Raw genomic sequence first — 17,595 nt, 5'->3', positions numbered from 1 at the left:
GCAGCATCTTCTCCACAGAATGCTACGGCGCTTGACGGCAGTCCCACTTTCCCTTGAGACATCTGCTCGGGAAGCAGCGTGAAGGTACCGCTGGCCCGAGCATCGGTGGTTCAGTGGTAGAATGCTCGCCTGCCACGCGGGCGGCCCGGGTTCGATTCCCGGCCGATGCATCATTTTGTTTTTTCTCCGGTAGGGGTGCTGCGTGTCTTTCGCACTCGAACTGCGTGAGCCATGAGAATGAACCGCGGGATTCCGTATGGAAAGAACCAATCATGCAGCGCGGACGACTGCTCGTTTGGACTCCTGCGTGCTATTGTACATACTGGCGTCGGCCTAGCATCGCAAGTTGCCTGCCGCGCCGTGAATGCACGTGTAGCAACAGAAAAAATGAGCCAGGGAGTGCAGACTCTCTACCACTTGTATTCGATACTTACCAAGATTCCAGAAGGTCTAACGATCGCCTGCCTCGGTAGCGCAGTAGGCAGCGCGTAAGTCTCATAATCTTAAGGTCGTGAGTTCGATCCTCACCCGGGGCATCTAATTTTCTGTGACTGAAGGTGGTGCTGTTGCTAGGGCGCCAACTTATTTCTTGTTTGTTATCCACAACGTTTCAACGCTTCAGCGGGAAAATGTTTACTTCCTGTTATTGCTACATACAGCTTCCCTATTCCTCTTCTCCCAGCAGAGCATGAAGCCAAAAGCATTGCTCTGCGACGTTTGAGGTGCGCGCCTTGCCAGTCAGTATGTGCAAAGATGCTCGCAAAGAGAGCGACAATGCGACAAGCGACCGTACGAACGGTCGAATGAAACGGCCGCATCCGGTGTGGTCTAGTGGCTAGGATACCTGGCTTTCACCCAGGAGGCCCGGGTTCGATTCCCGGTACCGGAACGGAATTTTTTCCACACGAATCGTGACAAGTTTGAGCTGTCCGAGCGGCCGTTTCCCGTCCTGCTCGCAATATAGCTACTGTTTCGTGACCGTCAGCAGAATATAGACTAGGGAAGCAGACACACGACGACCATAGGAATGGTGTATGGCTTCATGCCACCTGATTCCAGCGTAGGGCTGAGCAACTGCATCTGCCGAGGCCCGTTAGCTCAGTTGGTTAGAGCGTCGTGCTAATAACGCGAAGGTCGTGGGTTCGATCCCCCCACGGGCCACTTCTCTTTTACTACTGCGAAAAGGCAGCGCCGATTTCAGCTGGCGAGTGTGATGACCAAATGATCATCACCCTGCGTGGAAGTTGACAGAGGATCCGAACCCGACTCGTCGGGAAGCACTACAGCATTCACTCGGCAATGGCCATAATATCTTGAATACACTGGTTAGAGAAAATGAAAGAAAATGTCCGATTGCCGATGCGTAACAACTTTGGCCCTTGTCAGTACTTGGGCGGGTGAGCGCATGGGAACACAGGGCACTATTGGCAGTTTTACTTCCTATTTTTGTTTCTCCTTTGTTTTCGGAGCTACAGCCCGATTCGGCCAGGGAGACGCCACCGTGAAATGAAGGGGGGCGTGCTGTGTGTCCATCGCCTCGCCTCGCCTCTCCTTACCTCTCTCAGTCGTTTCTCGTGCTTGTCGTTTTGATATAGGCCGATTTGAGAGCGTCAGCTCTCGCGTCAGCTGAGCAAAGTCGAGACAAGTCGAGACACACTAAGGGCTGGTATGCAGCGAGTAAGAGGGCGAAAAAACAATAGTTTAAGAGCGCGTGGCAAAAGTACTCATACGCGAAATTAAAAGCCTGCTGCGGTGGCCGGGAATCGAACCCGGATCAACTGCTTGGAAGGCAACTATGCTGACCATTACACCACGACCGCACAAGCGAGCGCCCCGCCACCGCGCTGAGTCGGCTTCCCGCCTGTCGGCAGCGGCCGAAGGTGATCGTACCCGGCAGGCGCATTTCGAGGCAGGCTAGGGGAGCACATCCAGACGCATTCGGACAGCGTATCCGCGCACATTTCGCATCCTTTGGCAAGAGTCGGCGCCGGCGACGCAAGAGTACGCAGAGGACCGCGTTCTGGCGGCATCTTTAAGCAGTGCAGTGCAGGATTCAGCGTCTGCAGCATCTTCTCCACAGAATGCTACGGCGCTTGACGGCAGTCCCACTTTCCCTTGAGACATCTGCTCGGGAAGCAGCGTGAAGGTACCGCTGGCCCGAGCATCGGTGGTTCAGTGGTAGAATGCTCGCCTGCCACGCGGGCGGCCCGGGTTCGATTCCCGGCCGATGCATCATTTTGTTTTTTCTCCGGTAGGGGTGCTGCGTGTCTTTCGCACTCGAACTGCGTGAGCCATGAGAATGAACCGCGGGATTCCGTATGGAAAGAACCAATCATGCAGCGCGGACGACTGCTCGTTTGGACTCCTGCGTGCTATTGTACATACTGGCGTCGGCCTAGCATCGCAAGTTGCCTGCCGCGCCGTGAATGCACGTGTAGCAACAGAAAAAATGAGCCAGGGAGTGCAGACTCTCTACCACTTGTATTCGATACTTACCAAGATTCCAGAAGGTCTAACGATCGCCTGCCTCGGTAGCGCAGTAGGCAGCGCGTAAGTCTCATGATCTTAAGGTCGTGAGTTCGATCCTCACCCGGGGCATCTAATTTTCTGTGACTGAAGGTGGTGCTGTTGCTAGGGCGCCAACTTATTTCTTGTTTGTTATCCACAACGTTTCAACGCTTCAGCGGGAAAATGTTTACTTCCTGTTATTGCTACATACAGCTTCCCTATTCCTCTTCTCCCAGCACAGCATGAAGCCAAAAGCATTGCTCTGCGACGTTTGAGGTGCGCGCCTTGCCAGTCAGTATGTGCAAAGATGCTCGCAAAGAGAGCGACAATGCGACAAGCGACCGTACGAACGGTCGAATGAAACGGCCGCATCCGGTGTGGTCTAGTGGCTAGGATACCTGGCTTTCACCCAGGAGGCCCGGGTTCGATTCCCGGTACCGGAACGGAATTTTTTCCACACGAATCGTGACAAGTTTGAGCTGTCCGAGCGGCCGTTTCCCGTCCTGCTCGCAATATAGCTACTGTTTCGTGACCGTCAGCAGAATATAGACTAGGGAAGCAGACACACGACGACCATAGGAATGGTGTATGGCTTCATGCCACCTGATTCCAGCGTAGGGCTGAGCAACTGCATCTGCCGAGGCCCGTTAGCTCAGTTGGTTAGAGCGTCGTGCTAATAACGTGAAGGTCGTGGGTTCGATCCCCCCACGGGCCACTTCTCTTTTACTACTGCGAAAAGGCAGCGCCGATTTCAGCTGGCGAGTGTGATGACCAAATGATCATCACCCTGCGTGGAAGTTGACAGAGGATCCGAACCCGACTCGTCGGGAAGCACTACAGCATTCACTCGGCAATGGCCATAATATCTTGAATACACTGGTTAGAGAAAATGAAAGAAAATGTCCGATTGCCGATGCGTAACAACTTTGGCCCTTGTCAGTACTTGGGCGGGTGAGCGCATGGGAACACAGGGCACTATTGGCAGTTTTACTTCCTATTTTTGTTTCTCCTTTGTTTTCGGAGCTACAGCCCGATTCGGCCAGGGAGACGCCACCGTGAAATGAAGGGGGCGTGCTGTGTGTCCATCGCCTCGCCTCGCCTCGCCTCTCCTTACCTCTCTCAGTCGTTTCTCGTGCTTGTCGTTTTGATATAGGCCGATTTGAGAGCGTCAGCTCTCGCGTCAGCTGAGCAAAGTCGAGACAAGTCGAGACACACTAAGGGCTGGTATGCAGCGAGTAAGAGGGCGAAAAAACAATAGTTTAAGAGCGCGTGGCAAAAGTACTCATACGCGAAATTAAAAGCCTGCTGCGGTGGCCGGGAATCGAACCCGGATCAACTGCTTGGAAGGCAACTATGCTGACCATTACACCACGACCGCACAAGCGAGCGCCCCGCCACCGCGCTGAGTCGGCTTCCCGCCTGTCGGCAGCGGCCGAAGGTGATCGTACCCGGCAGGCGCATTTCGAGGCAGGCTAGGGGAGCACATCCAGACGCATTCGGACAGCGTATCCGCGCACATTTCGCATCCTTTGGCAAGAGTCGGCGCCGGCGACGCAAGAGTACGCAGAGGACCGCGTTCTGGCGGCATCTTTAAGCAGTGCAGTGCAGGATTCAGCGTCTGCAGCATCATCTCCACAGAATGCTACGGCGCTTGACGGCAGTCCCACTTTCCCTTGAGACATCTGCTCGGGAAGCAGCGTGAAGGTACCGCTGGCCCGAGCATCGGTGGTTCAGTGGTAGAATGCTCGCCTGCCACGCGGGCGGCCCGGGTTCGATTCCCGGCCGATGCATCATTTTGTTTTTTCTCCGGTAGGGGTGCTGCGTGTCTTTCGCACTCGAACTGCGTGAGCCATGAGAATGAACCGCGGGATTCCGTATGGAAAGAACCAATCATGCAGCGCGGACGACTGCTCGTTTGGACTCCTGCGTGCTATTGTACATACTGGCGTCGGCCTAGCATCGCAAGTTGCCTGCCGCGCCGTGAATGCACGTGTAGCAACAGAAAAAATGAGCCAGGGAGTGCAGACTCTCTACCACTTGTATTCGATACTTACCAAGATTCCAGAAGGTCTAACGATCGCCTGCCTCGGTAGCGCAGTAGGCAGCGCGTAAGTCTCATAATCTTAAGGTCGTGAGTTCGATCCTCACCCGCGGCATCTAATTTTCTGTGACTGAAGGTGGTGCTGTTGCTAGGGCGCCAACTTATTTCTTGTTTGTTATCCACAACGTTTCAACGCTTCAGCGGGAAAATGTTTACTTCCTGTTATTGCTACATACAGCTTCCCTATTCCTCTTCTCCCAGCAGAGCATGAAGCCAAAAGCATTGCTCTGCGACGTTGGAGGTGCGCGCCTTGCCAGTCAGTATGTGCAAAGATGCTCGCAAAGAGAGCGACAATGCGACAAGCGACCGTACGAACGGTCGAATGAAACGGCCGCATCCGGTGTGGTCTAGTGGCTAGGATACCTGGCTTTCACCCAGGAGGCCCGGGTTCGATTCCCGGTACCGGAACGGAATTTTTTCCACACGAATCGTGACAAGTTTGAGCTGTCCGAGCGGCCGTTTCCCGTCCTGCTCGCAATATAGCTACTGTTTCGTGACCGTCAGCAGAATATAGACTAGGGAAGCAGACACACGACGACCATAGGAATGGTGTATGGCTTCATGCCACCTGATTCCAGCGTAGGGCTGAGCAACTGCATCTGCCGAGGCCCGTTAGCTCAGTTGGTTAGAGCGTCGTGCTAATAACGCGAAGGTCGTGGGTTCGATCCCCCCACGGGCCACTTCTCTTTTACTACTGCGAAAAGGCAGCGCCGATTTCAGCTGGCGAGTGTGATGACCAAATGATCATCACCCTGCGTGGAAGTTGACAGAGGATCCGAACCCGACTCGTCGGGAAGCACTACAGCATTCACTCGGCAATGGCCATAATATCTTGAATACACTGGTTAGAGAAAATGAAAGAAAATGTCCGATTGCCGATGCGTAACAACTTTGGCCCTTGTCAGTACTTGGGCGGGTGAGCGCATGGGAACACAGGGCACTATTGGCAGTTTTACTTCCTATTTTTGTTTCTCCTTTGTTTTCGGAGCTACAGCCCGATTCGGCCAGGGAGACGCCACCGTGAAATGAAGGGGGCGTGCTGTGTGTCCATCGCCTCGCCTCGCCTCGCCTCTCCTTACCTCTCTCAGTCGTTTCTCGTGCTTGTCGTTTTGATATAGGCCGATTTGAGAGCGTCAGCTCTCGCGTCAGCTGAGCAAAGTCGAGACAAGTCGAGACACACTAAGGGCTGGTATGCAGCGAGTAAGAGGGCGAAAAAACAATAGTTTAAGAGCGCGTGGCAAAAGTACTCATACGCGAAATTAAAAGCCTGCTGCGGTGGCCGGGAATCGAACCCGGATCAACTGCTTGGAAGGCAACTATGCTGACCATTACACCACGACCGCACAAGCGAGCGCCCCGCCACCGCGCTGAGTCGGCTTCCCGCCTGTCGGCAGCGGCCGAAGGTGATCGTACCCGGCAGGCGCATTTCGAGGCAGGCTAGGGGAGCACATCCAGACGCATTCGGACAGCGTATCCGCGCACATTTCGCATCCTTTGGCAAGAGTCGGCGCCGGCGACGCAAGAGTACGCAGAGGACCGCGTTCTGGCGGCATCTTTAAGCAGTGCAGTGCAGGATTCAGCGTCTGCAGCATCTTCTCCACAGAATGCTACGGCGCTTGACGGCAGTCCCACTTTCCCTTGAGACATCTGCTCGGGAAGCAGCGTGAAGGTACCGCTGGCCCGAGCATCGGTGGTTCAGTGGTAGAATGCTCGCCTGCCACGCGGGCGGCCCGGGTTCGATTCCCGGCCGATGCATCATTTTGTTTTTTCTCCGGTAGGGGTGCTGCGTGTCTTTCGCACTCTAACTGCGTGAGCCATGAGAATGAACCGCGGGATTCCGTATGGAAAGAACCAATCATGCAGCGCGGACGACTGCTCGTTTGGACTCCTGCGTGCTATTGTACATACTGGCGTCGGCCTAGCATCGCAAGTTGCCTGCCGCGCCGTGAATGCACGTGTAGCAACAGAAAAAATGAGCCAGGGAGTGCAGACTCTCTACCACTTGTATTCGATACTTACCAAGATTCCAGAAGGTCTAACGATCGCCTGCCTCGGTAGCGCAGTAGGCAGCGCGTAAGTCTCATAATCTTAAGGTCGTGAGTTCGATCCTCACCCGCGGCATCTAATTTTCTGTGACTGAAGGTGGTGCTGTTGCTAGGGCGCCAACTTATTTCTTGTTTGTTATCCACAACGTTTCAACGCTTCAGCGGGAAAATGTTTACTTCCTGTTATTGCTACATACAGCTTCCCTATTCCTCTTCTCCCAGCAGAGCATGAAGCCAAAAGCATTGCTCTGCGACGTTTGAGGTGCGCGCCTTGCCAGTCAGTATGTGCAAAGATGCTCGCAAAGAGAGCGACAATGCGACAAGCGACCGTACGAACGGTCGAATGAAACGGCCGCATCCGGTGTGGTCTAGTGGCTAGGATACCTGGCTTTCACCCAGGAGGCCCGGGTTCGATTCCCGGTACCGGAACGGAATTTTTTCCACACGAATCGTGACAAGTTTGAGCTGTCCGAGCGGCCGTTTGCCGTCCTGCTCGCAATATAGCTACTGTTTCGTGACCGTCAGCAGAATATAGACTAGGGAAGCAGACACACGACGACCATAGGAATGGTGTATGGCTTCATGCCACCTGATTCCAGCGTAGGGCTGAGCAACTGCATCTGCCGAGGCCCGTTAGCTCAGTTGGTTAGAGCGTCGTGCTAATAACGCGAAGGTCGTGGGTTCGATCCCCCCACGGGCCACTTCTCTTTTACTACTGCGAAAAGGCAGCGCCGATTTCAGCTGGCGAGTGTGATGACCAAATGATCATCACCCTGCGTGGAAGTTGACAGAGGATCCGAACCCGACTCGTCGGGAAGCACTACAGCATTCACTCGGCAATGGCCATAATATCTTGAATACACTGGTTAGAGAAAATGAAAGAAAATGTCCGATTGCCGATGCGTAACAACTTTGGCCCTTGTCAGTACTTGGGCGGGTGAGCGCATGGGAACACAGGGCACTATTGGCAGTTTTACTTCCTATTTTTGTTTCTCCTTTGTTTTCGGAGCTACAGCCCGATTCGGCCAGGGAGACGCCACCGTGAAATGAAGGGGGGCGTGCTGTGTGTCCATCGCCTCGCCTCGCCTCTCCTTACCTCTCTCAGTCGTTTCTCGTGCTTGTCGTTTTGATATAGGCCGATTTGAGAGCGTCAGCTCTCGCGTCAGCTGAGCAAAGTCGAGACAAGTCGAGACACACTAAGGGCTGGTATGCAGCGAGTAAGAGGGCGAAAAAACAATAGTTTAAGAGCGCGTGGCAAAAGTACTCATACGCGAAATTAAAAGCCTGCTGCGGTGGCCGGGAATCGAACCCGGATCAACTGCTTGGAAGGCAACTATGCTGACCATTACACCACGACCGCACAAGCGAGCGCCCCGCCACCGCGCTGAGTCGGCTTCCCGCCTGTCGGCAGCGGCCGAAGGTGATCGTACCCGGCAGGCGCATTTCGAGGCAGGCTAGGGGAGCACATCCAGACGCATTCGGACAGCGTATCCGCGCACATTTCGCATCCTTTGGCAAGAGTCGGCGCCGGCGACGCAAGAGTACGCAGAGGACCGCGTTCTGGCGGCATCTTTAAGCAGTGCAGTGCAGGATTCAGCGTCTGCAGCATCTTCTCCACAGAATGCTACGGCGCTTGACGGCAGTCCCACTTTCCCTTGAGACATCTGCTCGGGAAGCAGCGTGAAGGTACCGCTGGCCCGAGCATCGGTGGTTCAGTGGTAGAATGCTCGCCTGCCACGCGGGCGGCCCGGGTTCGATTCCCGGCCGATGCATCATTTTGTTTTTTCTCCGGTAGGGGTGCTGCGTGTCTTTCGCACTCGAACTGCGTGAGCCATGAGAATGAACCGCGGGATTCCGTATGGAAAGAACCAATCATGCAGCGCGGACGACTGCTCGTTTGGACTCCTGCGTGCTATTGTACATACTGGCGTCGGCCTAGCATCGCAAGTTGCCTGCCGCGCCGTGAATGCACGTGTAGCAACAGAAAAAATGAGCCAGGGAGTGCAGACTCTCTACCACTTGTATTCGATACTTACCAAGATTCCAGAAGGTCTAACGATCGCCTGCCTCGGTAGCGCAGTAGGCAGCGCGTAAGTCTCATGATCTTAAGGTCGTGAGTTCGATCCTCACCCGGGGCATCTAATTTTCTGTGACTGAAGGTGGTGCTGTTGCTAGGGCGCCAACTTATTTCTTGTTTGTTATCCACAACGTTTCAACGCTTCAGCGGGAAAATGTTTACTTCCTGTTATTGCTACATACAGCTTCCCTATTCCTCTTCTCCCAGCACAGCATGAAGCCAAAAGCATTGCTCTGCGACGTTTGAGGTGCGCGCCTTGCCAGTCAGTATGTGCAAAGATGCTCGCAAAGAGAGCGACAATGCGACAAGCGACCGTACGAACGGTCGAATGAAACGGCCGCATCCGGTGTGGTCTAGTGGCTAGGATACCTGGCTTTCACCCAGGAGGCCCGGGTTCGATTCCCGGTACCGGAACGGAATTTTTTCCACACGAATCGTGACAAGTTTGAGCTGTCCGAGCGGCCGTTTCCCGTCCTGCTCGCAATATAGCTACTGTTTCGTGACCGTCAGCAGAATATAGACTAGGGAAGCAGACACACGACGACCATAGGAATGGTGTATGGCTTCATGCCACCTGATTCCAGCGTAGGGCTGAGCAACTGCATCTGCCGAGGCCCGTTAGCTCAGTTGGTTAGAGCGTCGTGCTAATAACGTGAAGGTCGTGGGTTCGATCCCCCCACGGGCCACTTCTCTTTTACTACTGCGAAAAGGCAGCGCCGATTTCAGCTGGCGAGTGTGATGACCAAATGATCATCACCCTGCGTGGAAGTTGACAGAGGATCCGAACCCGACTCGTCGGGAAGCACTACAGCATTCACTCGGCAATGGCCATAATATCTTGAATACACTGGTTAGAGAAAATGAAAGAAAATGTCCGATTGCCGATGCGTAACAACTTTGGCCCTTGTCAGTACTTGGGCGGGTGAGCGCATGGGAACACAGGGCACTATTGGCAGTTTTACTTCCTATTTTTGTTTCTCCTTTGTTTTCGGAGCTACAGCCCGATTCGGCCAGGGAGACGCCACCGTGAAATGAAGGGGGCGTGCTGTGTGTCCATCGCCTCGCCTCGCCTCTCCTTACCTCTCTCAGTCGTTTCTCGTGCTTGTCGTTTTGATATAGGCCGATTTGAGAGCGTCAGCTCTCGCGTCAGCTGAGCAAAGTCGAGACAAGTCGAGACACACTAAGGGCTGGTATGCAGCGAGTAAGAGGGCGAAAAAACAATAGTTTAAGAGCGCGTGGCAAAAGTACTCATACGCGAAATTAAAAGCCTGCTGCGGTGGCCGGGAATCGAACCCGGATCAACTGCTTGGAAGGCAACTATGCTGACCATTACACCACGACCGCACAAGCGAGCGCCCCGCCACCGCGCTGAGTCGGCTTCCCGCCTGTCGGCAGCGGCCGAAGGTGATCGTACCCGGCAGGCGCATTTCGAGGCAGGCTAGGGGAGCACATCCAGACGCATTCGGACAGCGTATCCGCGCACATTTCGCATCCTTTGGCAAGAGTCGGCGCCGGCGACGCAAGAGTACGCAGAGGACCGCGTTCTGGCGGCATCTTTAAGCAGTGCAGTGCAGGATTCAGCGTCTGCAGCATCTTCTCCACAGAATGCTACGGCGCTTGACGGCAGTCCCACTTTCCCTTGAGACATCTGCTCGGGAAGCAGCGTGAAGGTACCGCTGGCCCGAGCATCGGTGGTTCAGTGGTAGAATGCTCGCCTGCCACGCGGGCGGCCCGGGTTCGATTCCCGGCCGATGCATCATTTTGTTTTTTCTCCGGTAGGGGTGCTGCGTGTCTTTCGCACTCGAACTGCGTGAGCCATGAGAATGAACCGCGGGATTCCGTATGGAAAGAACCAATCATGCAGCGCGGACGACTGCTCGTTTGGACTCCTGCGTGCTATTGTACATACTGGCGTCGGCCTAGCATCGCAAGTTGCCTGCCGCGCCGTGAATGCACGTGTAGCAACAGAAAAAATGAGCCAGGGAGTGCAGACTCTCTACCACTTGTATTCGATACTTACCAAGATTCCAAAAGGTCTAACGATCGCCTGCCTCGGTAGCGCAGTAGGCAGCGCGTAAGTCTCATAATCTTAAGGTCGTGAGTTCGATCCTCACCCGCGGCATCTAATTTTCTGTGACTGAAGGTGGTGCTGTTGCTAGGGCGCCAACTTATTTCTTGTTTGTTATCCACAACGTTTCAACGCTTCAGCGGGAAAATGTTTACTTCCTGTTATTGCTACATACAGCTTCCCTATTCCTCTTCTCCCAGCAGAGCATGAAGCCAAAAGCATTGCTCTGCGACGTTTGAGGTGCGCGCCTTGCCAGTCAGTATGTGCAAAGATGCTCGCAAAGAGAGCGACAATGCGACAAGCGACCGTACGAACGGTCGAATGAAACGGCCGCATCCGGTGTGGTCTAGTGGCTAGGATACCTGGCTTTCACCCAGGAGGCCCGGGTTCGATTCCCGGTACCGGAACGGAATTTTTTCCACACGAATCGTGACAAGTTTGAGCTGTCCGAGCGGCCGTTTCCCGTCCTGCTCGCAATATAGCTACTGTTTCGTGACCGTCAGCAGAATATAGACTAGGGAAGCAGACACACGACGACCATAGGAATGGTGTATGGCTTCATGCCACCTGATTCCAGCGTAGGGCTGAGCAACTGCATCTGCCGAGGCCCGTTAGCTCAGTTGGTTAGAGCGTCGTGCTAATAACGCGAAGGTCGTGGGTTCGATCCCCCCACGGGCCACTTCTCTTTTACTACTGCGAAAAGGCAGCGCCGATTTCAGCTGGCGAGTGTGATGACCAAATGATCATCACCCTGCGTGGAAGTTGACAGAGGATCCGAACCCGACTCGTCGGGAAGCACTACAGCATTCACTCGGCAATGGCCATAATATCTTGAATACACTGGTTAGAGAAAATGAAAGAAAATGTCCGATTGCCGATGCGTAACAACTTTGGCCCTTGTCAGTACTTGGGCGGGTGAGCGCATGGGAACACAGGGCACTATTGGCAGTTTTACTTCCTATTTTTGTTTCTCCTTTGTTTTCGGAGCTACAGCCCGATTCGGCCAGGGAGACGCCACCGTGAAATGAAGGGGGCGTGCTGTGTGTCCATCGCCTCGCCTCGCCTCGCCTCTCCTTACCTCTCTCAGTCGTTTCTCGTGCTTGTCGTTTTGATATAGGCCGATTTGAGAGCGTCAGCTCTCGCGTCAGCTGAGCAAAGTCGAGACAAGTCGAGACACACTAAGGGCTGGTATGCAGCGAGTAAGAGGGCGAAAAAACAATAGTTTAAGAGCGCGTGGCAAAAGTACTCATACGCGAAATTAAAAGCCTGCTGCGGTGGCCGGGAATCGAACCCGGATCAACTGCTTGGAAGGCAACTATGCTGACCATTACACCACGACCGCACAAGCGAGCGCCCCGCCACCGCGCTGAGTCGGCTTCCCGCCTGTCGGCAGCGGCCGAAGGTGATCGTACCCGGCAGGCGCATTTCGAGGCAGGCTAGGGGAGCACATCCAGACGCATTCGGACAGCGTATCCGCGCACATTTCGCATCCTTTGGCAAGAGTCGGCGCCGGCGACGCAAGAGTACGCAGAGGACCGCGTTCTGGCGGCATCTTTAAGCAGTGCAGTGCAGGATTCAGCGTCTGCAGCATCTTCTCCACAGAATGCTACGGCGCTTGACGGCAGTCCCACTTTCCCTTGAGACATCTGCTCGGGAAGCAGCGTGAAGGTACCGCTGGCCCGAGCATCGGTGGTTCAGTGGTAGAATGCTCGCCTGCCACGCGGGCGGCCCGGGTTCGATTCCCGGCCGATGCATCATTTTGTTTTTTCTCCGGTAGGGGTGCTGCGTGTCTTTCGCACTCGAACTGCGTGAGCCATGAGAATGAACCGCGGGATTCCGTATGGAAAGAACCAATCATGCAGCGCGGACGACTGCTCGTTTGGACTCCTGCGTGCTATTGTACATACTGGCGTCGGCCTAGCATCGCAAGTTGCCTGCCGCGCCGTGAATGCACGTGTAGCAACAGAAAAAATGAGCCAGGGAGTGCAGACTCTCTACCACTTGTATTCGATACTTACCAAGATTCCAGAAGGTCTAACGATCGCCTGCCTCGGTAGCGCAGTAGGCAGCGCGTAAGTCTCATAATCTTAAGGTCGTGAGTTCGATCCTCACCCGGAGCATCTAATTTTCTGTGACTGAAGGTGGTGCTGTTGCTAGGGCGCCAACTTATTTCTTGTTTGTTATCCACAACGTTTCAACGCTTCAGCGGGAAAATGTTTACTTCCTGTTATTGCTACATACAGCTTCCCTATTCCTCTTCTCCCAGCACAGCATGAAGCCAAAAGCATTGCTCTGCGACGTTTGAGGTGCGCGCCTTGCCAGTCAGTATGTGCAAAGATGCTCGCAAAGAGAGCGACAATGCGACAAGCGACCGTACGAACGGTCGAATGAAACGGCCGCATCCGGTGTGGTCTAGTGGCTAGGATACCTGGCTTTCACCCAGGAGGCCCGGGTTCGATTCCCGGTACCGGAACGGAATTTTTTCCACACGAATCGTGACAAGTTTGAGCTGTCCGAGCGGCCGTTTCCCGTCCTGCTCGCAATATAGCTACTGTTTCGTGACCGTCAGCAGAATATAGACTAGGGAAGCAGACACACGACGACCATAGGAATGGTGTATGGCTTCATGCCACCTGATTCCAGCGTAGGGCTGAGCAACTGCATCTGCCGAGGCCCGTTAGCTCAGTTGGTTAGAGCGTCGTGCTAATAACGCGAAGGTCGTGGGTTCGATCCCCCCACGGGCCACTTCTCTTTTACTACTGCGAAAAGGCAGCGCCGATTTCAGCTGGCGAGTGTGATGACCAAATGATCATCACCCTGCGTGGAAGTTGACAGAGGATCCGAACCCGACTCGTCGGGAAGCACTACAGCATTCACTCGGCAATGGCCATAATATCTTGAATACACTGGTTAGAGAAAATGAAAGAAAATGTCCGATTGCCGATGCGTAACAACTTTGGCCCTTGTCAGTACTTGGGCGGGTGAGCGCATGGGAACACAGGGCACTATTGGCAGTTTTACTTCCTATTTTTGTTTCTCCTTTGTTTTCGGAGCTACAGCCCGATTCGGCCAGGGAGACGCCACCGTGAAATGAAGGGGGCGTGCTGTGTGTCCGTCGCCTCGCCTCGCCTCGCCTCTCCTTACCTCTCTCAGTCGTTTCTCGTGCTTGTCGTTTTGATATAGGCCGATTTGAGAGCGTCAGCTCTCGCGTCAGCTGAGCAAAGTCGAGACAAGTCGAGACACACTAAGGGCTGGTATGCAGCGAGTAAGAGGGCGAAAAAACAATAGTTTAAGAGCGCGTGGCAAAAGTACTCATACGCGAAATTAAAAGCCTGCTGCGGTGGCCGGGAATCGAACCCGGATCAACTGCTTGGAAGGCAACTATGCTGACCATTACACCACGACCGCACAAGCGAGCGCCCCGCCACCGCGCTGAGTCGGCTTCCCGCCTGTCGGCAGCGGCCGAAGGTGATCGTACCCGGCAGGCGCATTTCGAGGCAGGCTAGGGGAGCACATCCAGACGCATTCGGACAGCGTATCCGCGCACATTTCGCATCCTTTGGCAAGAGTCGGCGCCGGCGACGCAAGAGTACGCAGAGGACCGCGTTCTGGCGGCATCTTTAAGCAGTGCAGTGCAGGATTCAGCGTCTGCAGCATCTTCTCCACAGAATGCTACGGCGCTTGACGGCAGTCCCACTTTCCCTTGAGACATCTGCTCGGGAAGCAGCGTGAAGGTACCGCTGGCCCGAGCATCGGTGGTTCAGTGGTAGAATGCTCGCCTGCCACGCGGGCGGCCCGGGTTCGATTCCCGGCCGATGCATCATTTTGTTTTTTCTCCGGTAGGGGTGCTGCGTGTCTTTCGCACTCGAACTGCGTGAGCCATGAGAATGAACCGCGGGATTCCGTATGGAAAGAACCAATCATGCAGCGCGGACGACTGCTCGTTTGGACTCCTGCGTGCTATTGTACATACTGGCGTCGGCCTAGCATCGCAAGTTGCCTGCCGCGCCGTGAATGCACGTGTAGCAACAGAAAAAATGAGCCAGGGAGTGCAGACTCTCTACCACTTGTATTCGATACTTACCAAGATTCCAGAAGGTCTAACGATCGCCTGCCTCGGTAGCGCAGTAGGCAGCGCGTAAGTCTCATAATCTTAAGGTCGTGAGTTCGATCCTCACCCGCGGCATCTAATTTTCTGTGACTGAAGGTGGTGCTGTTGCTAGGGCGCCAACTTATTTCTTGTTTGTTATCCACAACGTTTCAACGCTTCAGCGGGAAAATGTTTACTTCCTGTTATTGCTACATACAGCTTCCCTATTCCTCTTCTCCCAGCAGAGCATGAAGCCAAAAGCATTGCTCTGCGACGTTTGAGGTTCGCGCCTTGCCAGTCAGTATGTGCAAAGATGCTCGCAAAGAGAGCGACAATGCGACAAGCGACCGTACGAACGGTCGAATGAAACGGCCGCATCCGGTGTGGTCTAGTGGCTAGGATACCTGGCTTTCACCCAGGAGGCCCGGGTTCGATTCCCGGTACCGGAACGGAATTTTTTCCACACGAATCGTGACAAGTTTGAGCTGTCCGAGCGGCCGTTTCCCGTCCTGCTCGCAATATAGCTACTGTTTCGTGACCGTCAGCAGAATATAGACTAGGGAAGCAGACACACGACGACCATAGGAATGGTGTATGGCTTCATGCCACCTGATTCCAGCGTAGGGCTGAGCAACTGCATCTGCCGAGGCCCGTTAGCTCAGTTGGTTAGAGCGTCGTGCTAATAACGCGAAGGTCGTGGGTTCGATCCCCCCACGGGCCACTTCTCTTTTACTACTGCGAAAAGGCAGCGCCGATTTCAGCTGGCGAGTGTGATGACCAAATGATCATCACCCTGCGTGGAAGTTGACAGAGGATCCGAACCCGACTCGTCGGGAAGCACTACAGCATTCACTCGGCAATGGCCATAATATCTTGAATACACTGGTTAGAGAAAATGAAAGAAAATGTCCGATTGCCGATGCGTAACAACTTTGGCCCTTGTCAGTACTTGGGCGGGTGAGCGCATGGGAACACAGGGCACTATTGGCAGTTTTACTTCCTATTTTTGTTTCTCCTTTGTTTTCGGAGCTACAGCCCGATTCGGCCAGGGAGACGCCACCGTGAAATGAAGGGGGGCGTGCTGTGTGTCCATCGCCTCGCCTCGCCTCTCCTTACCTCTCTCAGTCGTTTCTCGTGCTTGTCGTTTTGATATAGGCCGATTTGAGAGCGTCAGCTCTCGCGTCAGCTGAGCAAAGTCGAGACAAGTCGAGACACACTAAGGGCTGGTATGCAGCGAGTAAGAGGGCGAAAAAACAATAGTTTAAGAGCGCGTGGCAAAAGTACTCATACGCGAAATTAAAAGCCTGCTGCGGTGGCCGGGAATCGAACCCGGATCAACTGCTTGGAAGGCAACTATGCTGACCATTACACCACGACCGCACAAGCGAGCGCCCCGCCACCGCGCTGAGTCGGCTTCCCGCCTGTCGGCAGCGGCCGAAGGTGATCGTACCCGGCAGGCGCATTTCGAGGCAGGCTAGGGGAGCACATCCAGACGCATTCGGACAGCGTATCCGCGCACATTTCGCATCCTTTGGCAAGAGTCGGCGCCGGCGACGCAAGAGTACGCAGAGGACCGCGTTCTGGCGGCATCTTTAAGCAGTGCAGTGCAGGATTCAGCGTCTGCAGCATCTTCTCCACAGAATGCTACGGCGCTTGACGGCAGTCCCACTTTCCCTTGAGACATCTGCTCGGGAAGCAGCGTGAAGGTACCGCTGGCCCGAGCATCGGTGGTTCAGTGGTAGAATGCTCGCCTGCCACGCGGGCGGCCCGGGTTCGATTCCCGGCCGATGCATCATTTTGTTTTTTCTCCGGTAGGGGTGCTGCGTGTCTTTCGCACTCGAACTGCGTGAGCCATGAGAATGAACCGCGGGATTCCGTATGGAAAGAACCAATCATGCAGCGCGGACGACTGCTCGTTTGGACTCCTGCGTGCTATTGTACATACTGGCGTCGGCCTAGCATCGCAAGTTGCCTGCCGCGCCGTGAATGCACGTGTAGCAACAGAAAAAATGAGCCAGGGAGTGCAGACTCTCTACCACTTGTATTCGATACTTACCAAGATTCCAGAAGGTCTAACGATCGCCTGCCTCGGTAGCGCAGTAGGCAGCGCGTAAGTCTCATAATCTTAAGGTCGTGAGTTCGATCCTCACCCGCGGCATCTAATTTTCTGTGACTGAAGGTGGTGCTGTTGCTAGGGCGCCAACTTATTTCTTGTTTGTTATCCACAACGTTTCAACGCTTCAGCGGGAAAATGTTTACTTCCTGTTATTGCTACATACAGCTTCCCTATTCCTCTTCTCCCAGCAGAGCATGAAGCCAAAAGCATTGCTCTGCGACGTTTGAGGTTCGCGCCTTGCCAGTCAGTATGTGCAAAGATGCTCGCAAAGAGAGCGACAATGCGACAAGCGACCGTACGAACGGTCGAATGAAACGGCCGCATCCGGTGTGGTCTAGTGGCTAGGATACCTGGCTTTCACCCAGGAGGCCCGGGTTCGATTCCCGGTACCGGAACGGAATTTTTTCCACACGAATCGTGACAAGTTTGAGCTGTCCGAGCGGCCGTTTCCCGTCCTGCTCGCAATATAGCTACTGTTTCGTGACCGTCAGCAGAATATAGACTAGGGAAGCAGACACACGACGACCATAGGAATGGTGTATGGCTTCATGCCACCTGATTCCAGCGTAGGGCTGAGCAACTGCATCTGC

The 17,595-nt window shown here is 54.4% G+C and overlaps 43 non-coding genes across 43 annotated transcripts; 35 read left to right on the top strand and 8 right to left on the bottom strand.

Annotated features, from left to right (window-relative positions):
* The first annotated feature begins 99 nt into the window (after positions 1-99).
* Positions 100-170, top strand: Trnag-gcc (transfer RNA glycine (anticodon GCC)). Its single transcript has one exon. It is a non-coding gene; the product is annotated as a tRNA-Gly (tRNA).
* A 293-nt stretch (positions 171-463) lies between these two features.
* On the top strand, positions 464-536 carry Trnam-cau (transfer RNA methionine (anticodon CAU)). Its single transcript has one exon. It is a non-coding gene; the product is annotated as a tRNA-Met (tRNA).
* A 281-nt stretch (positions 537-817) lies between these two features.
* On the top strand, positions 818-889 carry Trnae-uuc (transfer RNA glutamic acid (anticodon UUC)). The gene has a single exon. It is a non-coding gene; the product is annotated as a tRNA-Glu (tRNA).
* A 198-nt stretch (positions 890-1,087) lies between these two features.
* On the top strand, positions 1,088-1,161 carry Trnai-aau (transfer RNA isoleucine (anticodon AAU)). Its single transcript has one exon. It is a non-coding gene; the product is annotated as a tRNA-Ile (tRNA).
* A 587-nt stretch (positions 1,162-1,748) lies between these two features.
* Trnag-ucc (transfer RNA glycine (anticodon UCC)) lies at positions 1,749-1,820 on the bottom strand. Its single transcript has one exon. It is a non-coding gene; the product is annotated as a tRNA-Gly (tRNA).
* A 341-nt stretch (positions 1,821-2,161) lies between these two features.
* Positions 2,162-2,232, top strand: Trnag-gcc (transfer RNA glycine (anticodon GCC)). The gene has a single exon. It is a non-coding gene; the product is annotated as a tRNA-Gly (tRNA).
* Positions 2,233-2,525: 293 nt separating this feature from the next.
* On the top strand, positions 2,526-2,598 carry Trnam-cau (transfer RNA methionine (anticodon CAU)). The gene has a single exon. It is a non-coding gene; the product is annotated as a tRNA-Met (tRNA).
* Positions 2,599-2,879: 281 nt separating this feature from the next.
* Positions 2,880-2,951, top strand: Trnae-uuc (transfer RNA glutamic acid (anticodon UUC)). The gene has a single exon. It is a non-coding gene; the product is annotated as a tRNA-Glu (tRNA).
* Positions 2,952-3,149: 198 nt separating this feature from the next.
* On the top strand, positions 3,150-3,223 carry Trnai-aau (transfer RNA isoleucine (anticodon AAU)). Its single transcript has one exon. It is a non-coding gene; the product is annotated as a tRNA-Ile (tRNA).
* A 591-nt stretch (positions 3,224-3,814) lies between these two features.
* Trnag-ucc (transfer RNA glycine (anticodon UCC)) lies at positions 3,815-3,886 on the bottom strand. The gene has a single exon. It is a non-coding gene; the product is annotated as a tRNA-Gly (tRNA).
* A 341-nt stretch (positions 3,887-4,227) lies between these two features.
* On the top strand, positions 4,228-4,298 carry Trnag-gcc (transfer RNA glycine (anticodon GCC)). The gene has a single exon. It is a non-coding gene; the product is annotated as a tRNA-Gly (tRNA).
* A 293-nt stretch (positions 4,299-4,591) lies between these two features.
* Trnam-cau (transfer RNA methionine (anticodon CAU)) lies at positions 4,592-4,664 on the top strand. Its single transcript has one exon. It is a non-coding gene; the product is annotated as a tRNA-Met (tRNA).
* A 281-nt stretch (positions 4,665-4,945) lies between these two features.
* Trnae-uuc (transfer RNA glutamic acid (anticodon UUC)) lies at positions 4,946-5,017 on the top strand. Its single transcript has one exon. It is a non-coding gene; the product is annotated as a tRNA-Glu (tRNA).
* A 198-nt stretch (positions 5,018-5,215) lies between these two features.
* On the top strand, positions 5,216-5,289 carry Trnai-aau (transfer RNA isoleucine (anticodon AAU)). The gene has a single exon. It is a non-coding gene; the product is annotated as a tRNA-Ile (tRNA).
* Positions 5,290-5,880: 591 nt separating this feature from the next.
* On the bottom strand, positions 5,881-5,952 carry Trnag-ucc (transfer RNA glycine (anticodon UCC)). The gene has a single exon. It is a non-coding gene; the product is annotated as a tRNA-Gly (tRNA).
* Positions 5,953-6,293: 341 nt separating this feature from the next.
* Trnag-gcc (transfer RNA glycine (anticodon GCC)) lies at positions 6,294-6,364 on the top strand. The gene has a single exon. It is a non-coding gene; the product is annotated as a tRNA-Gly (tRNA).
* Positions 6,365-6,657: 293 nt separating this feature from the next.
* Trnam-cau (transfer RNA methionine (anticodon CAU)) lies at positions 6,658-6,730 on the top strand. The gene has a single exon. It is a non-coding gene; the product is annotated as a tRNA-Met (tRNA).
* A 281-nt stretch (positions 6,731-7,011) lies between these two features.
* Positions 7,012-7,083, top strand: Trnae-uuc (transfer RNA glutamic acid (anticodon UUC)). Its single transcript has one exon. It is a non-coding gene; the product is annotated as a tRNA-Glu (tRNA).
* A 198-nt stretch (positions 7,084-7,281) lies between these two features.
* Trnai-aau (transfer RNA isoleucine (anticodon AAU)) lies at positions 7,282-7,355 on the top strand. The gene has a single exon. It is a non-coding gene; the product is annotated as a tRNA-Ile (tRNA).
* Positions 7,356-7,942: 587 nt separating this feature from the next.
* On the bottom strand, positions 7,943-8,014 carry Trnag-ucc (transfer RNA glycine (anticodon UCC)). The gene has a single exon. It is a non-coding gene; the product is annotated as a tRNA-Gly (tRNA).
* Positions 8,015-8,355: 341 nt separating this feature from the next.
* Positions 8,356-8,426, top strand: Trnag-gcc (transfer RNA glycine (anticodon GCC)). The gene has a single exon. It is a non-coding gene; the product is annotated as a tRNA-Gly (tRNA).
* A 293-nt stretch (positions 8,427-8,719) lies between these two features.
* Trnam-cau (transfer RNA methionine (anticodon CAU)) lies at positions 8,720-8,792 on the top strand. The gene has a single exon. It is a non-coding gene; the product is annotated as a tRNA-Met (tRNA).
* A 281-nt stretch (positions 8,793-9,073) lies between these two features.
* Trnae-uuc (transfer RNA glutamic acid (anticodon UUC)) lies at positions 9,074-9,145 on the top strand. The gene has a single exon. It is a non-coding gene; the product is annotated as a tRNA-Glu (tRNA).
* Positions 9,146-9,343: 198 nt separating this feature from the next.
* Positions 9,344-9,417, top strand: Trnai-aau (transfer RNA isoleucine (anticodon AAU)). The gene has a single exon. It is a non-coding gene; the product is annotated as a tRNA-Ile (tRNA).
* A 586-nt stretch (positions 9,418-10,003) lies between these two features.
* Trnag-ucc (transfer RNA glycine (anticodon UCC)) lies at positions 10,004-10,075 on the bottom strand. Its single transcript has one exon. It is a non-coding gene; the product is annotated as a tRNA-Gly (tRNA).
* Positions 10,076-10,416: 341 nt separating this feature from the next.
* Trnag-gcc (transfer RNA glycine (anticodon GCC)) lies at positions 10,417-10,487 on the top strand. Its single transcript has one exon. It is a non-coding gene; the product is annotated as a tRNA-Gly (tRNA).
* A 293-nt stretch (positions 10,488-10,780) lies between these two features.
* Trnam-cau (transfer RNA methionine (anticodon CAU)) lies at positions 10,781-10,853 on the top strand. Its single transcript has one exon. It is a non-coding gene; the product is annotated as a tRNA-Met (tRNA).
* Positions 10,854-11,134: 281 nt separating this feature from the next.
* Trnae-uuc (transfer RNA glutamic acid (anticodon UUC)) lies at positions 11,135-11,206 on the top strand. The gene has a single exon. It is a non-coding gene; the product is annotated as a tRNA-Glu (tRNA).
* A 198-nt stretch (positions 11,207-11,404) lies between these two features.
* On the top strand, positions 11,405-11,478 carry Trnai-aau (transfer RNA isoleucine (anticodon AAU)). Its single transcript has one exon. It is a non-coding gene; the product is annotated as a tRNA-Ile (tRNA).
* A 591-nt stretch (positions 11,479-12,069) lies between these two features.
* Positions 12,070-12,141, bottom strand: Trnag-ucc (transfer RNA glycine (anticodon UCC)). The gene has a single exon. It is a non-coding gene; the product is annotated as a tRNA-Gly (tRNA).
* A 341-nt stretch (positions 12,142-12,482) lies between these two features.
* Trnag-gcc (transfer RNA glycine (anticodon GCC)) lies at positions 12,483-12,553 on the top strand. Its single transcript has one exon. It is a non-coding gene; the product is annotated as a tRNA-Gly (tRNA).
* Positions 12,554-12,846: 293 nt separating this feature from the next.
* On the top strand, positions 12,847-12,919 carry Trnam-cau (transfer RNA methionine (anticodon CAU)). Its single transcript has one exon. It is a non-coding gene; the product is annotated as a tRNA-Met (tRNA).
* Positions 12,920-13,200: 281 nt separating this feature from the next.
* Trnae-uuc (transfer RNA glutamic acid (anticodon UUC)) lies at positions 13,201-13,272 on the top strand. The gene has a single exon. It is a non-coding gene; the product is annotated as a tRNA-Glu (tRNA).
* Positions 13,273-13,470: 198 nt separating this feature from the next.
* Trnai-aau (transfer RNA isoleucine (anticodon AAU)) lies at positions 13,471-13,544 on the top strand. The gene has a single exon. It is a non-coding gene; the product is annotated as a tRNA-Ile (tRNA).
* Positions 13,545-14,135: 591 nt separating this feature from the next.
* Positions 14,136-14,207, bottom strand: Trnag-ucc (transfer RNA glycine (anticodon UCC)). The gene has a single exon. It is a non-coding gene; the product is annotated as a tRNA-Gly (tRNA).
* A 341-nt stretch (positions 14,208-14,548) lies between these two features.
* Positions 14,549-14,619, top strand: Trnag-gcc (transfer RNA glycine (anticodon GCC)). Its single transcript has one exon. It is a non-coding gene; the product is annotated as a tRNA-Gly (tRNA).
* Positions 14,620-14,912: 293 nt separating this feature from the next.
* On the top strand, positions 14,913-14,985 carry Trnam-cau (transfer RNA methionine (anticodon CAU)). Its single transcript has one exon. It is a non-coding gene; the product is annotated as a tRNA-Met (tRNA).
* A 281-nt stretch (positions 14,986-15,266) lies between these two features.
* On the top strand, positions 15,267-15,338 carry Trnae-uuc (transfer RNA glutamic acid (anticodon UUC)). Its single transcript has one exon. It is a non-coding gene; the product is annotated as a tRNA-Glu (tRNA).
* A 198-nt stretch (positions 15,339-15,536) lies between these two features.
* Positions 15,537-15,610, top strand: Trnai-aau (transfer RNA isoleucine (anticodon AAU)). The gene has a single exon. It is a non-coding gene; the product is annotated as a tRNA-Ile (tRNA).
* A 587-nt stretch (positions 15,611-16,197) lies between these two features.
* On the bottom strand, positions 16,198-16,269 carry Trnag-ucc (transfer RNA glycine (anticodon UCC)). The gene has a single exon. It is a non-coding gene; the product is annotated as a tRNA-Gly (tRNA).
* Positions 16,270-16,610: 341 nt separating this feature from the next.
* Positions 16,611-16,681, top strand: Trnag-gcc (transfer RNA glycine (anticodon GCC)). Its single transcript has one exon. It is a non-coding gene; the product is annotated as a tRNA-Gly (tRNA).
* Positions 16,682-16,974: 293 nt separating this feature from the next.
* On the top strand, positions 16,975-17,047 carry Trnam-cau (transfer RNA methionine (anticodon CAU)). Its single transcript has one exon. It is a non-coding gene; the product is annotated as a tRNA-Met (tRNA).
* A 281-nt stretch (positions 17,048-17,328) lies between these two features.
* Positions 17,329-17,400, top strand: Trnae-uuc (transfer RNA glutamic acid (anticodon UUC)). Its single transcript has one exon. It is a non-coding gene; the product is annotated as a tRNA-Glu (tRNA).
* The last annotated feature ends 195 nt before the right edge of the window (positions 17,401-17,595 follow it).

Source organism: Schistocerca serialis, chromosome 2 (assembly GCF_023864345.2).
Source record: "Schistocerca serialis cubense isolate TAMUIC-IGC-003099 chromosome 2, iqSchSeri2.2, whole genome shotgun sequence".
In the NCBI taxonomy this organism is placed as follows: domain Eukaryota; kingdom Metazoa; phylum Arthropoda; class Insecta; order Orthoptera; family Acrididae; genus Schistocerca; species Schistocerca serialis.
The sequence above is the reverse complement of the archived record's forward strand: the minus strand, read 5'-3'. Positions and strand labels throughout refer to the sequence as shown.